This window comes from Lycium barbarum, chromosome 1 (assembly GCF_019175385.1).
Source record: "Lycium barbarum isolate Lr01 chromosome 1, ASM1917538v2, whole genome shotgun sequence".
NCBI lineage: Eukaryota > Viridiplantae > Streptophyta > Magnoliopsida > Solanales > Solanaceae > Lycium > Lycium barbarum.
This window is the reverse complement of record NC_083337.1, coordinates 75097696-75110091: the sequence shown is the minus strand read 5'-3', so window position 1 is coordinate 75110091 and position 12396 is coordinate 75097696.

Genomic DNA, 12396 nt, shown 5'->3' with positions numbered 1-12396 from the left:
CATTGACTGAGTCAAATTGTGGATTTGTGGCTCTACATAGGGGTGAAACTTGGACTAGTGATTATCAGGTGAGATTATTGAGACTTGATGGACTTGGCGTTTAGAAGCTTCATCTTAGGTTGTGACTCTGTTATGGGATATTCTGTGACTTGAATTTGAGTATTAAGTGCCCTTCTGTTTATCTTGTTGATTTTATATTTATATGCGTGAAACTAATCTAAGTCGGCCTATGATTCTTATCGGTACATAGTGTTTGTACTGATACTACCTTGTTGCACCCCTTTGGAGTGCAGATTGTATTCCAAAGATTTCATCATGACCACATCTCTAGCTTGAAGCTAGTTAGCTTGATTGGATCTGAGGGTGAGCTTCTATCCATTCCATGCCACTTGAAGATCTCTATTTCCGGATGTCTACTTTCATTCCAGACGTTATTTGTTATTATATTTGAGAATACTTCATTCTTTAGACATTGTTGGTTAGAGTCCTTGTACGATGACTTTCAGATTTTGGGGGTGTAATAGTTAAGACTTCCGCACTTATATTAATTATTATTTATGACTTGGTCAGACTATTTATTCTTTTACTTTTTTATTGATAGTTAGAGTATAAATGATTAAAGGAGTTGAAATTAGCTAGTGATTAATGGGTTAACGGGTAAGGATTCGCCTACTAGTGATAACAAGGTAGGTGCCCGCACGATCAGTAATTTGGGTCGTGACAGTTGGTATCAGAGCTAGGGTTCGTGAATCTCATTGTACAAGGACGTGTCTAGTAGAGTCTTGCGGATCGGTACAAAGAGCTCCATACCTATCTGTGAGATGCTATAGGACATTTAAGAAACTTGGACTTCTTTCATTCTTTCATGCTACTTCATTCAAATTGGTATCTAGTCAATTCCAATTGGTATCTGCACTTCCTTGTCTTATTCTTCCACGGATAGTGGAAACTCATTTCCTAAACTCTCATGCGAGCGATTTTGTTACGACATGATTTGATATGGTGCTATATGTGTCTTCCTGATTCAAACGGATGATCCAAGTTCAGTTTCTAGTTGTGACTTGAAGTTTAGTTGTATGGGTTGTAATTTAGACGCGATTATTTTGTTTCAATAATCTTATAAAAAGGAGAACATTAGATAGAATAATCTCCACTATTAGGAAGGGAATAATTGGTATCTGACTGTAACGACCCTCTCGGTCGTTGTAGAAATCTTGACCACCTTAGCCGGTAACGCCTCTCCGAAAGTAGAATGAGCTAATAGAAACCCAAATGTAGAAGTTAAAAACACTAAGATTTGGCTTATTGTGTTGTGCGTTTTGTGGTGTATAAGTAAATGTGTGTTGTGTTTGTTTTACTTACTGTAATTTTGAGTTGTGTTCTTGAGGATTAGAGATGCCTTGCAGAAACTAAGTATGGAACTCAGCTAATTACATGGGTTACTGCCTAAAAAGTCCCGCTGCGGCGAGTGAATTCTCGCGGTAGCGGACCCACTATAGCAGATGTGTCGTTGCTATAGCGGGGAGTTAAAGGTCACAGGGTCCGCTATAGGGGAGCCACTGTCGCTATAGTGGATGCACTACAGCAGATTGGTCGGCCGCCACAGCGATCGACAGACAGTTTCATTGTTTTAAAGGCCCGCACTTAGATATTTATTCACTTAACTCCAACACAGTTCCCAACGAGAACTTAGGGCGATTTTCTAAGACTAGGGCAAAGAGACTCTTGAAAGGTAAGTTTCAAACCTTTACTTTGTTCATTCCATTGTCATCCTAAGATTATACCTCATCTAAAGGGGTCTCTAATGGTGAATTGGGGACTAGAAAACCCTAGAACGTAAGAACCCATGTGATAATTGATGGGTTATGAATATTATTGTTAGTTTATCAACCAGAAGCATGGATTATTACTTGTTAGTTGAGAATTCAACCTTTAGATACATGAGAATGGTGATTTGAGACTTAGGGTAACTTGAAGAGTTCTTGAATTTGTTTTTTCTGCGGGTGAGTTCCCTTGCCTTATCTTATGAGTATCTATCATCTTAGGCTTGAGTTAATGGTGCAAATGTATGGGGACTAGTTGGAGAAGATGAGTTTCTACCTTAGCATTGAGAATTGAATAATAGGCTTTAAATATTAGTTTAATTGGTGAGTCTTGCCAACAATAAGATAGGATCTCATGAAGTAGAAAATCATAAGCTTGAATCTCTAATCTAGACTAAGAACAATTAAGGATAAAAAGGGGGACCGTTCGAAGCAAGAGCTAATAATTTGATATTTATGCTGAGGTTGTACAATGTGAAGTCGACTCGAGGATTATGTATGAATTGGTAGGTTCGAGTATGTCATGGGCTATAGGGGACATTGGTTGGAAAACAAAAACGAAGACTTTAGTGGTTATTGTGTTACTTACGGCTGGTGAGAGATGATTTTATTTATTGTACTATATTTTCGTAATTACCTGTGTGGTTATTGAGCTTACATATATGTTTGTTGGTTGGTGTTCCCGAGTTGTACGGCATCTTGCTAAGGTAAGGCTTATTTTTGAGATCTATGAGTTAAATTTCGTCTTATTAAAGTAATGGTGATCTTAGTCAAATTAGTTGTCTAGGTCAAAAAAGGGTTAAGTATGAACTTAGTGAAGCAAGTGTGTGAGTCCTGGTTTGTTGAGATAGATATGAGGAATGATTAATAAATTAATGGTAGTTAAGATTTGTCTAAGAAATGATATACTGTTGTGACTTCTTGATAAATAGTAAATTTTTCATAATGTGACAAATATAGGGATGTTAAACAGTTCTGATAGGACGAGATATTATGAAGAGCGTGAATTAGTCTCGAGGAAAAAGGGTAAATGAGTTGGTTGAATAGACAAAGCGTATTGAGATATGAAATCTTAGTTTATGGATCTATGAAAGATTTATTGATTGCATTGGTGATCATAACGGTCTAGAGAAGTTGTAATCATTAGAGGTATACATTGGGATTGTTATGACCAACTTCGATATATTAGATGACGCATATGTGTTGTAGCAATTCCAGTGGTAGGTTCGAGTACAGAAATATGGAAACTGGGTCTTTTAGCTAAGTTATCAGAGGCGTTTACTGATAAGATGAACGGATAGTGGCTAGGGCGCACTTGGTGCTGTGGAGGCTTCCGTGTGGTTATAATGCATGTCTATAGGTTATCGTCAACATTCGTACTCCCCTTCTTCGTTCGAGGACGAACGATGGGTAAATTGATATCTGATGTAACGACCCATTTGGTCATTATAGTGTTTTGACCCATTTAACCTTGTTTACCCTTTTCCCAAATCCCATTAGTACAACCTATGACTTAGTGGACTCATTGGTTTGGATCCCAAGGCAGTCGGGGATGCTTTGAGTCTCGAATGAAGGCTTAGTTTCATAGTGTTTGGGTTGACTTGGTCAACACCGGGTTAAAATGATCTCTTTTGGGAATTTCGAGGTCATGGGTGAGTCCGTAACATGGTTTACAATCAAAACTCATATATAGTTTGTGTTCGGGAGGTCCCGGATCAATTTCGGGGGCTAAAACGAAGTTTTGAACATTTCAAAATTTTGGCCACCCGCTATAGCGAAAATCTAGGGCAGAATGTCCGTTTTTAAGTGCAATTTTCAAGTCGTTTCCCTCATAAACCCAAAAACACTTCCCTAGAAAGTGAGAGGCTATTTTCCAAGGTCTAGGGTGGAGTTCCTCCTTAAAGGTAAGTGCAAACCCTTGCGTGATTCATTATCTTCCCTTCCTCAAATCTCATGACAAGCTTAAGCTCCATTAATGGAGTGCAAGAGTAGAACCCAAGAATTGATGAAACCTTCAATAGTTGAAGGGTTGGAAGATAACAATGGAAAATCATTCACAAGCACTTTAGGGTAAGATTCTAACCTAGTATTCATTATTTATTTGTCGATTATCATCATCTCATAGTCATCTTACACACTAATTGTGAAGAACTAATGGGTTAAGAACCCTAGGGCTAAAAATAGAAAAAATGGATTTGGATATCTTGTAGTGAATATAATTCCATGAAATTAAGATTGAAGGTTAACTAGATAATGGGTAACATAATTGAACACTAAGCTTCCCGTTTTACCCTCACGAACCCGAATTCACATTGTAGGGATATTTTGGGTATTTTTCTAAAAGTATAGCAATATGGGTATCGTTGGACTTGTTTAGACTCGTAGAGTAATATTTTGACTATATTGTATCTGAATTTTAATAAAATTATAATTTTACCCTTGTGGCTCGGGTTTGGTTATTTTGAGTCCATTTTTGAATTTTGGGTAAAACTATGGCAATATAGGTATCCTTAGATTTGTATCCTGACATAGAATTCATATTTGATAGACGTTAATCATTTTAAGGTTCTCCAAAGAGGAAGGAAAGGCTAAGGTCTGGCAATTCGAGACTGTTGCTCGGCATTCAAGGTAGGTTACGGCTTACTTTAGTTAGACTTTGAATAGCGAAACATATATGTTGTGTAGAATTGACGGGAAAAAGCATGATTAGGTCTTCTGACATAGAGTTTTGATCGGATATTATCCAGGTTGGTATGACTTCTGATTATGTGGGCTTGTCACCTAATTTAAGCAATAGTTGAAGGTGTAGTTGTATTCATACTGTGGTGAATCAGGATGGATTTCTTTTAGGTTGATTATTGTTGATGGTGGCTTGTTTCCCTGTTATTGTGATTAGACTTATTACCTGAATTGTTGTGTTGTAATACGTGTAGTACCCAATTCTCTCTTATTGTGCCACATATCATCGGAGAAAGGAAGGATAATGAGTTTAGACTTGAATTGTGATATAAACTTATGATAGTACGTAGATGAAAACTTCATGTATGGTTTATTATTGATGATAATATATAGAAAAATGTAGCATCTTGGTGATACAAGACTTAGTTGTGAGGTGTACTTGCTATGTGTGGAAGTAAAGAGGGACATAGACTCTTATGTTGGGTGAGACGGTTTGTATGATTCATTTCATGGTGGAGTTGATCTAAGTCTTGATATGACTTATGGCTTGTGACTTGTACCTTCACTGTTGCTTTATTGGTTTGCATTGATTTACCATGTTTACACTCATTTATGCATCCATACACTCATACATGATGGAAATGGTTCGGTAAGGATTCATGAAAGACTTGTGGCAGATGCCTTGTGTTTGATATTGATATTGCTAATTGTTCATAGTCCATACATACTAATGAACTGGAATACGTGGAGACATACATTGTGATGTGAAATTAGTGAAGAAGTTAATATAATCTTCTTGTTGAACTTGTGATACTATTTGATGCGAGTTGTGAGCTCGTGGTTCGAGGTTCATTCCGGAACGAGTGGTGTGTGTGTGTGTGTGTGTGTGTGTATATATATATATATATATATATATATATATATATATATATATATATATATGAATAGGCACATTTGACCGGGGGCGAGGATGTGGCCTAGCTGTGAGCTCGGGTCCGAGGAGTGGATCCGGAATGAGTGATACATGGACACCATGGGTCCCCTGCAGGTCATGACTTTTGGGCAATGACACCAGTGAGCATGTGTGTAGTGTACAGTGTGTATTTGGCCAGTGCATTGCATGTACTTCATCATATTTTTCATTGCACATTTTATTCTGCATTATGATATGCTCATTTGGTTCTGATTTTGGTATGGATGTCGAATGCCTATTGTGATATAAATATGATCATTGACTGAGTTAAATTGTGGATTTGTGACGCAACTAGGGTCGGAACTTGGACTTGTGATTATCAGGTGAGATTATTGAGACTTGACAGACTTGGGGTTTAGAAGCTTCATCTAAGGCTGTGACTCTGTTATGGGATATTCTGTGGCTTGGATTTGAGTATTAAGTGTCTATCTGTTTATCTTTTTGATTTTATACTTATATGCGTGAACTAATCTGAGTCGGCCTATGATGCTTACCGGTACATAGTGTTTGCACTGATACTACCTTGTTGCACCCCTTTTGAGTGCAGATTGTGTTCCAAAGATTTCATCTGGACCACATCTCTTGCTTTAAGCTAGTTAGCTTGATCAGATCTGAGGGTGAGCTTCTGTCCATGCCATGCCACTTGAAGATCTATCTTTCTGAATGTCTACTTTCATTCCAGACATTATTTGTTATTATATTTGAGAATACTTCATTCTTTAGACATTGTTGGTTAGAGTCCTTGTAGGATGACTTTCAGATTTTGGGGGTGTAATAGTTAAGACTTCCGCACTTATGTTAATTATTATTTACGACTTGGTCAAACTATTTATTCTTTTGCTTATTTATTGATCGTTGGAGTATAAATGATTAAAGAAGTTGAAATTGGCTAGTGATTAATGGGTTAACGGGTAAGGGTTCGCCTACTAATGATAATAAGGTAGGTGCCCGCACGATCAGTAATTTAGGTCGTGACATATCAATAGTCTCCAATATTGCTATCATTATGTGGCATCAAGTAAAAAAGCAATAGAACAAATCAAGTCACAACACAACGGGGTGGCTAGCCCCAATCACACAACAGGGCCCAACCTAAGACAATGTCCAACCCAACTTCATACCCGAAGGTTTACATGCTTTCTTCGATAATATCATCTAAATATATGCTTCGCTAAACAAGTCTCACCATAGGGTAAACCCTAACCTACCGGGAAGGCCGAACAGCAATAACACCAACAATCACTCCATATCCTTTCCTTTCCGCTGAGCCTAGAAATCAAGAAAGTCTAAGCATATTCGAATCATGGAATCAAAATCGAAAAGAACATCAAAACCAACCCTATTTCTATCAAGACCCAAATCCCCAACCTATGGAATAGGGTTTATGAATTAGAAGGGTGAAATTAGGGATCTAAAGTTTCCAACATGAAATTAAACCTCTAGAAGATCAATTCCCATCATTAGCAAGCTAGAATAATCAACAATTTACTTTAATTCGAATTCAAGACAAAACCCCCAAATTTTGGTATAAACCCTAACTTCTAAATCCACAAATTAGCCTCTAATTAGGAAGAAGTTATGAAATAAGGGTTCTAATCATCAATTCAATGTTTATTGAAGCTAACCCAACCAACAATTCATGATTTAGAAGCCTAGATAAAATATCCATTACATCCCATTTAATCTTTCATTACTTAATGAACTAACATGGGAAAGGAATTCTAAGATAATTAGGAATAATGGAATAAGGAATAATGGAATAACAAAGAGATTAGAAGGACTTACCACCAAGAATCCTCTAGAATTGTTTCCAAGAGCTCAATTTTCGGAATGGTAATAAATGAGGGACTTAAGGCATTTAACATTTCATTTAATGAACTAACTGCCCGTCACCCGCTTCCGCGACAAGATTGCCGCTCCAGCGGCGCCGCCCCAGCAATCCTATGAACGCTACAGCGGTCATGCCCAAAAGGCACAGACCGCTTCAGCGGCACGGTGACCGCTATAGCTGTACTCCTGCCGCTGTGCTAGTGCCGTCAAAGCGGGCACCTGACACCAGAAAATTTCCCAAGTTTCACAACTCAATCTGAATTTCCGACTACTCCTGAATCCATCTGCTCACAAACCAGATATACAGACATACACAAAAACACGCTACGAATGCACTCGTGGCCTCAAAATTCCCAACAGGGGTATTGTTGACCGAGTCAACCCCTAATACCTCAATTCCAACTTCCTAACTCAAGTCCCAAAATGCACCCGAGTGCATTGTGAACCAAACTAGATATACACACCAGTTCTAAATGACCATCCGAACCTCTCGGAATCAACGGATTTTCGAAAAAGGTCCATTTACCCAAAAGTTAACTTTGAGTCAAAAAAAATTCGCTTTAAGCCCAAATTTCACAAAAAGTCGCCCGAATCAAATCTAAACACCTCGGGAAGCATGTCAATAGGTCCTCGGGTCAAAAGTGAGCTAACCAAGCTCGGGAAAGGGGTGAAAGTGCCGGAAAGATTATAACGACCAAGCGGATCATTACAGTACAGCCTACAAGGCTGTGGTGGTGCAAGTACGTCTCGTAGTGGGAGAACTTCTCATAGTGGAAGAGTGTCTCGTACTTAAAGTATTATTTTAAATATTTTGCTATTGTAAAGAATGATGTATTATTTTGTTATTGTAATGAATTATTTTTGAATTATTTTGAACCTCTCGTATTGGATGAATTATTATTTAATATAATATTTATTTTTGTACATTCGAAATAAAGTAATGCCTTGACTAAATAATAAAACAAATCAACACCTTATAAAAAAATATTTAAACCTAAAGATAACAAGATTCAAACAAACAAAACTTACTTCGAGACACTTTACAACTCCCAAAACGACGATCCAAATGTTTAGGTATACTTGATGTAATGAGCCAACATTATTGTCCGCAAAACAAAAAATCAAGTTCTATATAAAATATTGATATTTCGGAATTTTGAAACATGACAAATCTTTGATCAAAGTATGGAAAAAACGTGAATTTGAGAACTTTAAAATTGTACAAAAAAAATAACCTCTATTGCGCACTAATTTAGTGCGCAATTGGACTAACCTGTAAAAGTGCAGTTTAGTCCTATTTCGCACTAATTTAGAGCGCAAAGGGTAGTTTGGTTACTTTTTTTTTTACTGGGTTATTTTGGTATCCGAACTCACTTTTTGGGTCATTTAAGTTGCGGACTCCTAAATATCACCCAGTTAATTCTACTTTGGTGTTGCGAAGGATATTCGGTAAGCAAATGCCAAATCATATTGTAGCCACATGAATTTTTTGGAATTAAAATCCATATAAAATTCGGATAAATTCGTAACTTGAAGAAATATCAAGCCCAAGCCAAAATCAAATTATTTGTCCAAGACATGGATTTAAAGTAAAGTCCAATTTCACCGGGCTAGTCCATTGAGTTGGTCTTCACATGATGAGCCCACTCTATTAGCCCAAGGTCCATGTCATGTATCAAGTGACGTGACACGCCAAGTCTAGTCGAGGACCAATAAAATCGTGCCACGTGCATAAGTGACACAGCATGTCAAGTCAATAGAAGAACCAATCAAATGTCGTCAAGTATTCAAATGACATGGTTCAACCAATCATATACAAACCCTAGCTATTCCCTCCAACTATAAATAAGGGTCTTCACAAAGCCAAAAGGGCATCAAGAAAAATACATAGAGAAGCTCTCATCCGAATGTCTTCCGCATACTAAAAAGTCTTCGCTCCTAGTGGTGAGCCGCAGGTTTCCATTCCTCTACGTTTGTGATTAAAGCTCGGCTCTGCATTCGTAGTGAAATCTCAACAACAAGTAATCCGTCCATTCAAGAACAAGCAAAGCCCCTGCACAAATTCTTGAAATCAAATATTATTCTTTGTCGCTATTTGTCTTGTCTTGATTATTATTTTCAGGAACGAAAGATTAGTCGTAAAATTTGGCACGCCCAGCGGGACAATCTTTACCTCTCATCGAACTTCAAAAACACTAAGATGGCTTCTAAGAAGGTCAACTCGAAATCCGCATCCGCAAAAACTCTCGGATCCAAATACTCCGTTGCTGTTGAAAACATCCTAGATGTTACTGAAGGGAGCATCGGACTTGTCACAAGGAACCAAGCCAAATTGCTAGGGCAACGAGCTCCGCACGCACAACCTGAATCTGTTGTCGTCTTTTTTTCGTCTTCAAAAGGCGTGAGATCTTCCGCAAATACCGCAAAAGAAGGGGAAAATGTCGCCAAAATAGTCGAGAGGGTTCTTGCCCAACTTAGTTTATCTAAGTCCAAGAAATCCTTCAGGCAAGCTGACGATGAAGTCTTGAGCATTGGATCTACTCCGCATAACATGTCTACATCCTATGTTCGCAAAAATTTGTGTTATTCTTCTTCATCTATGATAGTGATGCATGCGATGATGACCAATGCTTCAACTATTGAAGAACAACTCGTGAGCTTGACGAAGGCAATTGGAGACTTGACCAAATATGTGCAAGATCAAGATAATCGAATTATCAAGTTGTCAGACAGGTTTGGTAGTGTGATGGAGGAGGATTCGAGTCATGCCACTAGAAAATGACCGCAAGCACAAGAAAGGATTGATTCTCCCACAAAACAAGTGGAACATGTTTCAGAAATCCAAGTTTCCTCTGAAGGGAGGATTCCAATCGATCAAATAAAGGAGTTCATCATGGGTACCATCAAGGATAAATATGATGTTTTCGCAAAACCATCCCTTACATACGTGAAGCTGTACACTGCAAGGATTGATAGCTTTAAGATGCCTACCGGTTATCAACCCCCAAAATTTTAGCGGTTTGATGGCAAGGGAAATCCGAAGCAATATGTGGCACACTTCATTAAAACATGGAACAACGCTGGAACATATGGTGATTACCTTGCCAAACATTTTGTTCGTTCCCTTAAAGGTTATGCTTTTGATTGGTACCCAGACCTTGAGTCTGGTTCCATTGATAGTTGGGAGCAAATAGAGCAAGAGTTTCTTAACCGCTTCTATAGCACAACACGCACCGTAAGTATGGTGGAACTTACAAACACTTGCCAGTGGAAGGAAGAACCAGTTATTAACTTAGCAAGTCTAAACTGCAAAGATAGACTTAGCAAAGCTTCAGGAATAGAGATGTGCATTCAAGGTATGCACTGGGGTCTCACCTATATCTTGCAAGGCATAAAGCCTAAGCCTTTTGAATAATTGGCCACTCGTGCTCATGACATGGAGTTAAGCATGGCGTCAGTCGAAAGTGAAGTGTCGTTGGTCTACGAATCCCGCAAAGGCAAACACAAGCAAGAAGTAAATAAAGTGGGGAGATATTTTCCCAAGACCGAAAAAAAAGAATCCATGAACGTTAATGTTGCGCCTGTGAATTTAACCACTAAAGTAAGCAAGAAACAGAGCGTAAAGACAACTTCTTTGGAGGATAGAGCGAAAAAAAAAACTTTGAAGGAGATGCAAGAGAAGGATTAGCCATTCCTTGATTCAGACGTTTCCGCAATCTTTGATGAACTTCTTGGGCTGAAACTTTTTGAGTTACCCGAGATGAAACGGCCGAATGAAGCAGGGAGAACTGATGAATGGAATTATTTCAAGTACCACCAGTTGATCGGCCACCCTATCGAGAAATGCTTTGTCTTTAAGGATAAAGTTATGGAGCTGGCCCACGAAGGAAAGATTTCACTTGAAGATGAGAAAGAAAGTGCAAACCAAGTTGGTGTCACAATTGGCTCGCTCAATCCAGTCATGACCAGCAACTTTGATAAAGGATATGGAGAGGAAGACATCCCAAACATATGTCTAGCAGGAATGATTAAGTTTGGAGACTTCGAACCAGTTAATGTGAAAGAAATGTTTTCTCTTCTTACACCGAGTGATGTTGTGTCAGTGGACGGAGGATCGTCTAAAGAAGACGATGACCAAATTGCTTATCCTGATGAAGGGGGCTGGACTTTCGTGACTCATCCCAAGCGCCGCAAAACAGCTTCGCGAAAGGAGTCAGTGAAACAACAAACTAAGGGAAAGATGGTGAGTAAACCCGAAACAAAAAATTCAATTGCGCACCCAAAGACCGAGAAAATAGAAGGGCACTACTACCAAGAACCACGTCGGCCAATAACATTAGGAGAATACTTAACAAGTTGGTTTCACACCAAATTCGTCATTGATGATGTAAAAGCTTTATGTTGTACCGTTGATGAGAAGGAAGCGAAAAACGTGATCTCGTTATGTCCACCATCAGAAGACTCTGTAAAGTCATCTCCGGAAGTTATAGATGCGTGCATGTCCAAAATCACATTCACCAATCATGACCTTCTACTCGGCGACACATCTCATAATCTCCCTTTATTAATGATTGGGTTTGCACGTGAGCAAAAGGTGAATAGAATTCTAATCGATGGCGGATCTGGAGTTAACATCCTTCTTATTCACACAATGAAGGAGCTTGGAATCGCAAAGGAGGATATTTTCGCAAGTCGTTTGATGATCCAAGGATTCAACCAAGGGGGCAAAGAGCCATAGGAGCTATCAAAGTAGACCTCACCATCAGCGAGCTGCAATCCAGCACGTGGTTACATGTGATTGATGCAAGGATTTCGTATAACATCTTGCTCGGTAGGCCTTGGGTACATGAGAACAAGGTGATCCCCTCTACCTACCACCAGTGTTTGAAGTATTATGAGGACGGAGTTGAAAAGAAGATTATGGCCAATGATAATCCCTTCACTGAAGCTGAAGCACACTTCGCCGACGCCAAGTTCTACTTAAGAAATATGTCGTAAAAGTTGATGATATTGCGACAATCGAGAATGCTGAGTTCATGAACAAAAATGCAAAGATGGTTGTTTGTAAGGAAAATGTAGCAGTTAAGGAAG